The sequence below is a fragment of the Vicugna pacos genome, chromosome 8 (assembly GCF_048564905.1).
Source record: "Vicugna pacos chromosome 8, VicPac4, whole genome shotgun sequence".
Lineage (NCBI taxonomy): Eukaryota > Metazoa > Chordata > Mammalia > Artiodactyla > Camelidae > Vicugna > Vicugna pacos.
Genome location: NC_132994.1, coordinates 12201198 through 12214084, shown reverse-complemented (window position 1 = coordinate 12214084; position 12887 = coordinate 12201198). Strand labels below are relative to the sequence as shown.

General features: G+C 43.2%; 1 pseudogene; it reads right to left on the bottom strand.

Moving 5' to 3' along the window:
• Positions 1 to 3774: 3774 nt before the first annotated feature.
• Positions 3775 to 12686, bottom strand: LOC102532727 (parafibromin pseudogene; annotated as a pseudogene).
• Between the last annotated feature and the right edge of the window lie 201 nt (positions 12687 to 12887).

The following is a 12887-nucleotide window of genomic DNA, read 5'->3' as shown; positions in this document are numbered from 1 at the left end:
ACACAGTCATATTCATCGCCAGGCACACAAACTGCCTCTTCTCACTCATTTCTTAAATGTATTACACGGATTTTTTGAAACGTGACATTCCAATCTTAACAAGTCTTCAAAGAACATTTTTACAGCCATTGCCTTTTCATGCCTGAAAGAAAGACTCAAAGAAGTGCAAAAGCAGAGCGCAGGTAACGAGGCTTGTTCATTTGTCCCCCAAACTAAGGCTGCTTATTCATCTGTCACACCTGAACCACACCGGGCAGGAGATGTTACTGTTACTCAGGATTCAAAGTACCATCTTATGGCCCTGAAGTAGAATTTAGGATGTCTGTGTATGACTCACCCTAGCTCTCCACTGGGAGAAAAATGAGATGGGCTTATTATGATAGAAGGGAAGAGATGCTCTTTGAGTTGGAAGGGAACTAAAGAGCCGAACCTCAAGGCCCCTAATGTTACTGGTGAAGGTAAAGAAATTAACCAGAACACGTCGTCCTGATGATACAGGAAAAAATATGGCCAGACGGGACGGGCCCTGGGATTGGTCCCGCCAAGTGTGGGTCCTTGGCTGTGCACAGGAAGGAATTCGAGACTAAGCCATAGCTGAATAAAGGTGGATTTATTCGGAGAGATGTACTTTCCAGAGATAGAGTGTAGGCTGTCTCCGAAGGCAAGAGAAAGGCCTAGGAGGTACACATTCCACAGGCAGAAGGCGGGCCGTCTTACTCAGAAGGGAGAGCAGCGGCCTCAGAGCCTGGGGTTGGCCAGGAAAAATGAGCTCTGCCCCGAGGTGTGGGGCTATTAGTTTTCATGGGCCTGGTATCTTCATATGCTAACAAGTGGGGGGATTGTACCAACTGCTTTGGGGAGGGGGCTGGGAGTCCTAGGAACTGTGGTCAGCCTTGAAGCTGTCCTGGCACCTGTGGGAGGGCCATTTAGCAGCTATTGTACGTCAATGAGCGCACATTGAAGCCCAAGGTCTACTGGGAGTTGACTCCTCCACCATCTCAGTGCTAATCGCTGTGTCATTCTTTTAACGTCTGTGCCCTGCCGCCTTCCCTCCTGTCTCACCTATGGGCCCAGGACAAGAGCACACAGGTGCCCCTGGGCCACCCTCCACTCCTGCCCCACAGAACACCTCGTGAACATGACTGGAAACACCAGCCCACATGGCCAAGACCCTGTGCAACCAAACTGTAACTTCATAGCCCCTTTTCATATTGCCCCCCAAAATTTGTGTAAGAAAAAATATTCAGGTCTGATTTGCAACCTTTCAAAAACTATCCTACAGAATAAGCTATTCACTGTGAATTTTAGAATTTGCTGGAAAGGCTGGATGAACTTTCTACAGTTCCCAGCATAGGAAAGGACTCAAGGTCACCAGGCTGGGGAAGGAAAGTGGAGGTGGGAAGGTGGGACACAGGAGGATTTGTGAAAGTCCACGCATCTCGTGGGGACCCTCCTCCCCAACCCCAGGCTCAACTGTCCTCCGGGAACCCTGGGAACCAGGTGCATCCTCTCCAGGTGCGAAGTGGAGGGCTCCTCTCTGGAGAAGCAGGTGTACAGACACTGATAAGTTCTAGAGTCACCTGGCCAAATGGCTGTCCCTGCCCGTAACCCTGCAGCTAGGTTCACCAGGAGACACGGGCCAGCCCTGCACTGAGCTTCCCTGAGCCCTCAGGAGCCTCGTTCTTTCGTGGATGAGGAAGAAGAGAGGATGGTAGATGTCGAGGGACACTGCTAATGAGAAAGACAGGGAGGAAAGAGTAAAGATAAAAAGAAGCTCAAAGGAGTCGGGAGCTATACAGAGAGGAGAAGAAACAAACATGTTAAAACTGAACTCCCTGGGGAGAGACAAGAGGATACATTAGGTTCATAAAACAGGAACCAGTGGGCTCTTGGAAGTCAAAAGCTGAAAACTGAAATGGAAAAAGTCAGTAAAACTGCTGGGGGATAATCTTAAGGAAATCCACCAGGAAGTAAAACAAAACAAAAGCACAACCAAAAAGCCCCAAAAGGGTTCTCATAGGAAAATAGAGAAGAAGCTAAAAACATTGGAGGATCAAACTAGGAGGTACACTCAGGCAGGAACGGGATCTGCGGGGAGAGCCTGGCAGAGGGAGGGGCTGCAGAGTCACGTGAGGAACGTGCCGCTTTAGACAAGCGTGTCAAGGAGGACTGTCAGGGGAGGTGACCTGTCCACAGGTCCTCTCCATGCACTTTGGAGCTCAAAGTTCCCTACCACAATCCCCTTGCTGGAAACAGTTGCTCTGATTCCTTGGGCATTTTTATTTCTGCTCGTGACAATAAATTAGATTCTGTCCATGACATGATTCCTACCCATTTCAAATGTGTGCTACGCGTCTCTGCTTCTTTTTAAGGCGTTCATGGTTTATCACTAGGTGACTATTTCCATGCTCATATTTATGCTCCCTATTTGGTTTTTTTATGTTGCTATTAAACGTCACAGGACCTCAGAAAAACATCATAGGCATAATCTACCCAAAAAGATTAAGCAAAGCTTTCATCTTCCTTTTCCTTTGGCCTCTGCATTTCATCCCTCAGGGTTTTCATGCTGCTTACCAGTGTCTACATTTTATTTATACGTTTTGGTAATGAAATTGCAGAATCAAAGTGCCCAACCTTCCTTCAGTCCTCCTGTGCTTTCTGCAATTAGGAGAATCTTAAAATGCACGTTATGGGGAAAGCCTTTCCTGGCAATAGCATGGGCACCGATGCGGCAGCTAGCATCCCCGTGTAAACTTCTCTCTTCACTGTCAAACGCTGTACGTTTTCATTAGGTGATCAGTGGAAGCGACTTGACTGCTCAGGAGCTCACCCCACCCTCGACCTTAATGAGGGTGTACATCGGAGAGTGGAGTGGGGTGACATTTATGATGCTACCACTCCGTTCTGTGATTAGACACAGATCATTCAGAGGTTAGGCTTCAGGCTAGCGGTGATGCCAAAGTTTTCGAAACAGCAATTGTGGTCATTACAAAACTGGCAATAAGAATGATGAATATTTTGTTTTCCAAACTGTGCCTCCAACAGCAATAGCATGACATAGCTGGTAGCGTGGGAGGGGCTCCTACCATAAGCCAGGCTCTGCGCCCAAGGGGTGGGAGGAGGGAAGGGGCTTCTGGGAGGCTGAAGAAATAAAGACCATCAGGAGTCAGAGAGGCAATGGGGAAAGACAGAACCCACAGAGCATAAGTGTGTTACTCAGGGTTTTCCACAAAGGATTAAATAAGGTCTTGTAAGAGCTCAGTCTGAGAATGTTGTCTTTTTTAAGTTTTTGGCAAACTCATAAAACTTGACTCTTAGCCTTTAGATCAAAGTATATCTATGTTTCTTAATCCAGATTTCCAGAAAAAGGAGAAACCAACTAACTGAGACTCTCAAGTGGGATGTGTGCTTTACCAGGCAGCTGCAAGTTTTCTCAGAACTGTAAGAACACTGATCTATCCAAAGGATGTTTGTGATAGCTGAGTTGCAATCCCGTTCCATCCTGTCTCTGAACATTTGGATCCAGACAAACTCCATCATACTTGAAACCAGTCTTTAGTTTTAGCAAATACGCCGACTGGCGAACCATCAGGCCAAAGCCATGGCTAGTCTTTGAAGTGCCAGGTGGGACCTTGCACAAAAACTGCTACAACCTATTCCCCTCTACCCTTAAGAGATGCACTTAAGTGCTGGTCTTCGACTTTATAAGGAACTCGGACAATCATCATCATGTCCTCTGGCTGCATCTGATCATTTCTTCTCTGAATTGTAGTTTCATTTTCTCATTGGCAGCCTTCTGTTTGTTTTTTCATGGGATGGGACAAATTTCAGATCCTGTAGAAAGTCTTTTGCATTAAGCACGGCTATTAATGAAGTGGTACTGCCTGACTTATGATAATGGGTGCTCGAGATCCTTTCTTCTGGTTTGGGGGAATCCTGCCTCGAGAAATCGGTCTTGAAACTGGCTGTGCTCGGGAGTCTGAGTCTTCCGGGTAGATGCATCCTCCTCTGTTACAGGTTTCTGTGACCTGCCATGGTAGGTGCTGTAGTGTCAGTTTCAAAGCCTTCCATTTCTTTTCCTTTGAGTCTTTCTTGGTCATATGCATTGTAGACAGCTGGGACAGGTTACTTTGCACACAATGCGGGACCCACAGGTGCTGTATTCGGGCCAGTCCACTGTTCAGGTACGTCCCATTCTTCCCTGGCCCACACAGATGGAAGAATTGCAGAAATTTTCTTGGAAACAGTTTACTGTACTTCTGACCCTTCCCCCACCCCCATCACACACACACCACTAACAATATCTTGAGTCACAGTTGCCTCAGCATCCTGCAAACGCCTCTGTTTTAGGGCAATTATATCATCATCTAGATCTATCTTGGTTGTAGGTCTGTTCTTAGCTTTCATTTTGACTTTGTTGGCAGCAGATTGTTTCCAAAGACAGAGCCTCAGACAAAGACCTAATCTGTTCTGTTTGTGCGATCCCTCCTTTGGGCCGACCTCTCCTTATCAAGGTCACACACTCTTCGTCTTCAACTCACGTTTCCTCTGCTTCTGCTAAATCTTTATCTGCAGCTCGTTTAACTTGAGCAGATCCCTGAAGACCTCCTTCGAGGGGGCACTTCTGTCTGTACTTGCTAACATTGCTGTTTCACCACGAGATATCCAAGTTGCCTTCTCAGATGGGTCTTTTTTTTTTTTTTTGACTGATCTGTAGTTGATTTACAATGTTGTTTCTGGTGTATAGCATAGTGATTCAGTTATATATATATATTTTCACATATATTCTTTTTCATTATAGGTTGTTACAAGAAATTAACTATAGTTCCCAGTGCTATAATTTATCCCTTTCCTCTTTGGCAACCATAAGTTCGTTTTCTGTGTCTGTCTGAGTCTCTTTGTTTTGTAAATAAGTTTGTTTGTGTCACTTTTTTAGATTCCACATCTAAGTGACATCATATGATACTTGTCTTCGTCTGTCAGTCAGATCTTCTAACCACGGGAATGCTTCCAGCAGCTGGGGTAGGACATGAACTGCAGGAACAGCAGGATGAGAAGTGTGCACATTATAAAGCAGAAATAAGAGTCCAATGCATGGTTTTCTCAGGGTTGGTTTTCCTTTCCAGTCTCCTAAACTACACGGTTAGTTGGTCTCGGCATTCTCGGGCTGCTGGAATACCAGACGTCCCCTTGTCGCCTTCACCACCATCTCCTGGGGGTTGTGCTGGTGCAGCAGGCTGAGCGTGTGTGTCTCCCCCTGTCGCTGGCACCTCAGTGAACCAGCAGCACTGGCAGTTGTCTGCACCGGTGACAGCAGCTGGGGCTCCGAAGACCCCCACCCACACTCTGAGGCCTCAGAAAGCCACATGAGATCATCTTACTAGCCCTTTCCCCTCTTGATGTTTTTTTTTACACAGGAGCAGGTCCCAAGTGCATACCTACAACAATCACCCCCACAAAGAGGGATCCTCCTGAGATTTCACTCTTAACCTGTTTAAAATGGCCTCTGGTTTACCTGCCCAGACCCACCCAAGCCTGCTTCTCTCACGGTCTTTCCCATCTTAATAAACACAATTGGCCCCTCTACATGCGGGTTTGCATCTGTGGATTCAACCACAGAATAAAACACTAGGGGAAAAAAATTCCAGAAGCTTCCAAAAAGCAAAACTTGAATTTGTCACACTCTGGCAACTATCTGCATAGCATTTACATCATATTAGGTATTTTAAGTGATCTAGAGATGATTTAAAGCATATAGAAGTATGTGTGCAGATTACATGCAAATATTATGCCATTTTATATAAGGCGTTTGAATATCCTTGGATTTTGGTATCCGTAGGGTGGGGGGACTGGGAGGGGTGCTGGGAGAGAGTCCCCTTCACCCCCCCCACAAGAGGGCCCACTGTGGTACTCCTCATTTGATGAGACTCCTAGCCAGAGTTATCCTTCACTTTTCTCTTGTTACCACCCCATATCCAGCCCAGCCAGAAATCCTGTCTCTGGTCTGAATCAGTCATCTCTGGGGAGGATTTCTGTAATAACCCCCTCAGTGGTTTTCCTATGTCTATTTTTAGCCTCGCCCCCCCAATACACACACACACACACACACACACAGTTTAGTCTTTACAGCCAGAGAGTCCTTTTAAAGGCAATTTGGATTGTGTCACTCTTTTGCAATAACCCTCTAAATGCACCAACCAACCCAAAGTTCTCCCTGAAGCCTCAATGCCCTGCAGGATTGTGTCCCTAGGTGTCTCTCTGACACAATTCACACACTCGAACCTTGCTTGCTTTGCTGGTCACACTGGCTTCCCTGCTGGTCCTCAGCCATGCCCGCAGTTGCATCTGCTCTTGGACAGGTCTGCCCCAGGTCCTTTGTACCTGCTGTTTCCTCAGCCTGGAGCCTCTTCCTCTAGATAAACCCAAGACTGGCTCCTCAGTTCACCCACTTCTCTGCTCAGAGATGCTTCTCCTCTTGAGAACCCTCTTGAGTGATATCTAAAATATCACTCTCATCACCTCATCCTTCTTAATTTTTTATTACAGCATTTATGGTTACCCAGTATCATATGATGTATTATTATTGATTTCTTTCTTGTATTTGCCTAATAAACTAAGACCCATGAGGGCAGGGGCTGTTTTGCTGTCTGCCGGGTCCTCACACTTAGAACAATGCTTGACAACAAATATGTGCATTGGGCTTTTTGTTTGTTTGTTTGTTTTTTGTTTTGTTTCCGGAAGTGGGGAGGTAATTAAGTTTATTTATTTGTTATTATTTTTTTTCTTCAACTGGAGGTACTGGGGATCAAACCCATGATCTTGTGCATGCTAAGCATGCACTCTCCCACTGGACTATACACCCCTGCAAATGGGTGCTTAATATGTATTTGTTAAATGAATGTCTAGGTGGGAAAATTGGAACTTCAGACAAACTGCCCTTATTTCTCCATTTTTCCCAAGGAAAATTTTGCCAAGTGTAAGGATAATCCATTGTGCAAATAACATGGACACCCATGATCAGAAATTGACCATAATTTGAACTCAAGCCCTTTGTGGCTCCCTGTTGACTGCTGTAAGAACATTTTGTGCCAGTCTGCCAGATGAAACATAAAACTAAACTCTGTCTAAATTATTTCCCCCTTGTGCTTCTGAGTGAAAAATCTCAGCCCTGATCTTGCAGAGGGTCTGGAGGAGATGATTTACTGGAATGGCATGGACACCATTTCCAGCACTGGTACAGCGGCCTCAGTATCACATTGGCTAAATTATGTTGCTAATGAGGACATTCCAGGGAGTTTCCATGACAGATTCTCATTTACTTCTAGAGCTGCGTGTACAACTCCACCAGCCCCTGAAACAAGTGTGGTAACATCAGTGCATAAATCACTCTTCCCAAGTGAGCAAAGAAAATACGTCAAGACTCACACTTACCCCATGTAACAGCAGATGAGGGAGAACATTTATTATTTGGTTAATTCAGCTTTTTAAACTGTTCTAGCTGAACTCAAAAACTCTACCAAATGTCTTAGACTGACCACATGGCCAAGTAAAGGAATCTGTTACGGCAGTTAGAAAACTGAGGTTTGTTTCCAGCACGTGTATAAACTTGTGAAAGTAGCTTGCCTTCCTTCTGCCCCTTATTATAGTAGAGGATCATACAGTTGAAATTTTCCCCAAACCCCAGCATTTTCAGAAAATAATAAGTACCAGGGCCTCCCCTTTTATAAGAAAAGAAATGGACAACTTAAGATATAAATAGAAACTATATTTGTGGAACAAGACTGTTTTTAATTGAAGTATATTTAGTTTACAATGTTGTGTCAATTTCTGGCGTACAGCATAGTGTTTCAGTCACACACACACATACATATATTCCTTTTCATATTCTTTTTCATTATAGGTTATTACAAGATATTGAATATAGCTCCCTGTGCTGTACAGTAGGAACTTGTTTATTTTATATACAGTAGTTAGTATCTACAAATCTTGAACTCCCAATTTATCGCTTCCCACGCCTTTTCCCCCCTGGTAACCATAAGTTTGTTTTTTATAGAAGTCTGTGAGTCTGTTTCTGTTTTGTAAAAAAGTTCATTTGTATCTTTTAAATGTTTTTTTTTAGATTTCACGTATGAGTGATATCACATGGTATTTTTCTTTCTCTTTCTGGCTAACTTCACTTAGAATGATGGTCTCCAGGTCCATCCATGTTGCAGCAAATGGCATTATTTTATTCTTTTTTTTAACAACTGAGCAATATTCTGTTGTATAAATATACTACAACTTCTTTATCCAGTCATCTGTTGATGGACATTTATGTTGTTTGTGGGATAAGATTTGACTGTCTACAAATGCATATGTAGAAAAAGAAGGTTCTCTAAAATTCTGTTTTTCTGTGTTTCTAAGTTTCCTGCATTTCTTCAGGCAATTAGTCCACAAATATTTACTGAGCACCTACTATGTTCCACACACTTGGCTAAATAGAACTGGGGATATGCAGCATGGAGGACAGATATGGATGTAAATGTGTGTTACTTTTATAATTAAGTTAAAAAATATATTCTCTCTGACCAAAACATTCTTGAGATTCATAAAAATTTGAGGGAAAAACTAGAAGAAGGTACTGTCAAAATTTCAAGAAAAATCTTGTAAAGGAACAATGCAAGTGAATTGAACAGCGAGGCTGCTGTGAAGGATTGGATTGCAGAAGTTCCAAAAATATTTGCAGCTTTTGAAGCTGGTCTCTGATACTCCTGTAATAGTATCAATTTCAGCTCTTTGTTTTGTTTTTGTTGTTGTTGTTGTTGTTTTTGTTGTTTTAAAACCTGGCACTTTCAACACCCAGGGCAGAAACCAGCAGCGCCAGGAGTGGAGAGTCCAGAGCTCTCACGCCTTCTGGAAGAACTGCTGACCTGGCGTTTTTGGCAAGCAATTTGGAAAAATGCATTCTCCGTCTCACATGACATCTCATTAAAAAACGGAAGACATTGATCATGGAATTTCCAGTTCCCCCTCTGTTCCTTTCTCCTCCTTCCAGATAACCTCCTCAGTTTCCTGACCCTTAATGTGCTTTGTCCACAAATTTGCTCCTAGGAAATGATTCTGAGAGAGTCATTCACACCAAATGTCTGATGCGTCTTTCCCCTTTCCCATAGGCATTTACACAACAAGCCTCATCACTTTAATCAGAAGGGAAATCACTTCTGAATTTCTTATTTTACCATCTGTCAATTGGAGATGTGGAGTGACTTTCATCTCTGCCCTGTGGTTCTAAACGTGTTGATTTGCATTACGGGGGGCGGGACTTAGGAGGTGAAATTGGGGGAATTAGGGTGATTTTCCTTACAAGTAACACAACACCCAACAGTGCTGTAACCAGTAAAGTCATTTAGTTCCTCATGTGACAAGAAGTCTCGAGGTGGGAGTTTCAAGCGTATGTCAGCAGCTCAGCGTGGCCGGGCAACTGAGTCTCTGATTGGCTTGTCTTCCGCCGTGTCTTCCTTAAGATTTGCGGCAGCTCCAGGCATCATACCCTCACGTAAGTGTTCAAAGAAGGAAGGGGAAGGGGAGGCAAAGGGGTGGATTCAGGGACCTCTCCCCTTTTGTCTGGGAGGAAACTCTTCCCTGGAGCCCCAGCAGACCCCCTTCCATCACACTGGCTAGAACGGGTCTCTGCCACCTCTGGTAGCAAAGAGTTGACAGAGACCAGTCCTGAGTTATATCCTAGGGTTAGGCATATTGAGAACCAAGCAAAACTGAGATTTTGCTAGCAAGGATGCAAGGGAAATTGTTCCTGGAAGACAGTCAATAGTGTCCGCCACTACCTTGGAACCACATCACCAAGGGGATTCTCTGAGCAGGTCAGGGGCCAGGCAGTTAAATGGCTGAGTCAGACCCCTGGGTTCTCTCCAGTCTCCCCACACTTTCCAGTTCCGTTCTTGCAAATGTTCTGGTTAAGAAGGGAGGAGGGTGTGACCGAGAGCGGACAGTGATGTTCTAAATTAAAAGAGAAATATGATATTGTAACACTGTGCTCAATTTGCCTGTTCTTATGATTTGTCTCATATTTTAAATTCTTTAACTTGAATTTATTCTGCTGAACATCTTCAATCATATTTGCAAACTTGCTAGAAAACACAATAGTTTTTTTTTTTTTTTGTGGGATTGCTCTGTCACTGAAATGGTCCAGAGATGACTGTATTTCAGTTTTATTTTCAAAATCTCCACTTATCACATGTTAGCATGCTAAGAAAACAGATGGTTTGAGCTAAGGCTTCTTTTGTTGTGTGCAGGCTAATGTTTTAAACATCATGCCAAGATCTGAGTTGAAATTTTAGAATTGTTTTCCCAACTGAGCATAGGGTACCCTCAAGATTCTCAGACAGTCTTCATGAAGGGAAAGCAAAATTTTTAGATGAGGACTAATTCAAGAAAAATAAGAAGCTTCAGCTTTAAGTTGGGTTTGCAGCATGGCAACTTGAGAGTCATGAAAAAATGCGGTAGGACTCCAAAGAGTAATCATTTATCACGACAGCCAGTGCTTCCAGACGTGGCTCCAACTTGCACAGATCACCCCTGACCAGCTCCAGCAACCTGCACGCAGAGAGCTCTGGGCTTGTTACATGACTAAGAGACAGCAATTCCCCATTTCTAGCAGCATGACCTTATCCAAGACTCTAGACCTCAGTTTCCACATCTGCAAAATGGGAATTTTAATAATTTCCCATTTCATAAGTTTCTTTGAGGAGATTAAGTGAAGTAATGCATGTAAATATTTAAGACAGTGCCTAGCATCTAGTGCTCAATAAATGTTAGATCTTTATAACATCACTTTATTTTATTTTTATTCTATTGGTAGTGGAGGAGGTAATTAGGTTTATTTATTTTTTAATGCAGGTCCTGGGTTCAATCTAATGCTAGGCTGAGCTATACCCTCCCCCCTGATTACTACTCTTTTCTCATTTTATTATTTCCAGCATCAGATGGTGCTTGGCATAGGATCAGCACAAGCAAGAGCTGCAGTGGGTAGAACAATCTCATTTTAGCCTTGACTCCATAGCTAACATTCTGTGACCTTGGACAAGTTATTTATTTATCTTTTTTTGAATCTCAGTTTTCTCATTGACAAATAGGAAAAATAATAATATTTTTGTCAGCTTGTATGGATGAGGGGCATCTAAAGGCATCACGTTTCTCCATTCATTCCTGGGTTGTGCATGTGTGTTTATGTGTTTGGGGGTTTGGAATATGGTTATGTCTGTGTAGCATCATGTATGAAGGGATGTGTCCAAAACAGTCCAGAGCGAACCTGTCAAAGTAGTTCATGGACTGAAATATACAAAAGGCTTGAGAACTGTTTATGCGGGCAAATCACATCTTGAAAAGGGAGTTTGAGGTGCTTATTTGCCAAATAAGCCTTCCCATACCCCATGGCAGTAACCCCATGTTTACCCCTATGCCATTACCTTTATATTTAAAATCAGAACTTTTAAAAACATTTTCTTTTTTCTTTTCTTAAAGGCACATGATACACTCTTGTATCTTTAAACTGGTAGTTTGTAATATTTTTAATAGGAAATAAAGGAAATGCTCAAATCTTTTTGTCTTGGAAGGGATTTTTAAACTCATCCGATAAATCAACATTTAAAACAAATTTCTTCATTTGAGTTCTCCATTTCTGGTTTCACTTTTTTTTTCTTTTTTTTTTGGAGATGAACATGGTAAACTTTGTCAAAAAATAACAAAAGCAGAGAGAGTGGCAGATTATAACTGAGTTACTAGAGAACCACATTGCTACATTTTCCTCCCTATTAAAAGCAATGGTATTTTGTCATTTATCAGCCCCCTGCAAATATCCTCCTTTCCCACAAGTCAAAAATGTCTTTTTTAGGGCATACGGGATAAGTTGTAATAACACATTTGATAGTTCTAAATAATTCTCTGCTAGCAATGTATACAGTGAATGTTATTAATGGGGAACTCTTTGCAAAGACCCTGAAAGTAGCCAATAGCTCAACTTGTCAGCATTTTGATAACCACAGGCTTCAATTTAACATGAAGAAATGTAGGATTCAGTTTAGTAGTTTCAAAAGCAATGAATATAGATGATGAAATCTTCTTTCAGGGAAAGGGGCGGCAAATTATTATACACGGACACTTATTTCTAATAATGTCATTTCAATGTAGTTCTCAGTTGTCTGGTATTAGAAGTATGTGCCCAGGAATTGGATGAGAATTTAATCATCATTTCAGAGCTCCAGGCCCCATCTTAGGGACCAAATGAAAATCTTATCAGCAACTAAAGGGCCATGTTTCTCGTCCCTTTCTTACACTTTCTGATCTCCTTTCTCTTCTTACCTTCCAAGTTTATTTCTAAACATCCCAGAGTGAATGCTCTTTCAGATGGGAATTAACTGCCACGTCAGGGTGTTTGTCGCCGGGGTGTGGCTGGTCTCTTCTTCCCTTTAAGACTCAGACAAGGTGTCATTTTTCTACAAACTCTCTTCCTCCCCTCCGAAGACCTTCAGTCTGGGTGAAGGAGAAGAAACAGACATCCTCAGGTAGGCTAACACTGACCTGCGGACAAAGCCGTCCGTCACCTGGAATGGGCGAACTTCCATGACCAGGGTGCTCTTGTCACCGGCAAGGCCATTTCCCAGACAGGAAAGTCTTCCAATTCCTGTGATCATGCCATTGGTGGGGGCTCCTGCTCTCTCCCAACTTGACCAGCTGCAGAGAGGTGGGGTCTCTCTCCCAGAGTCCAACCCATGCTTCTCCAAGGCCTGGTGAAGGTTAAGGGACCACGTGCACGTTCATGTTCTCTTCTTAGCAGGATCCCCAATAACCTACTTGAGTAGCACCAAGTGTTATTTTGTTTATGGGGTTCAGTC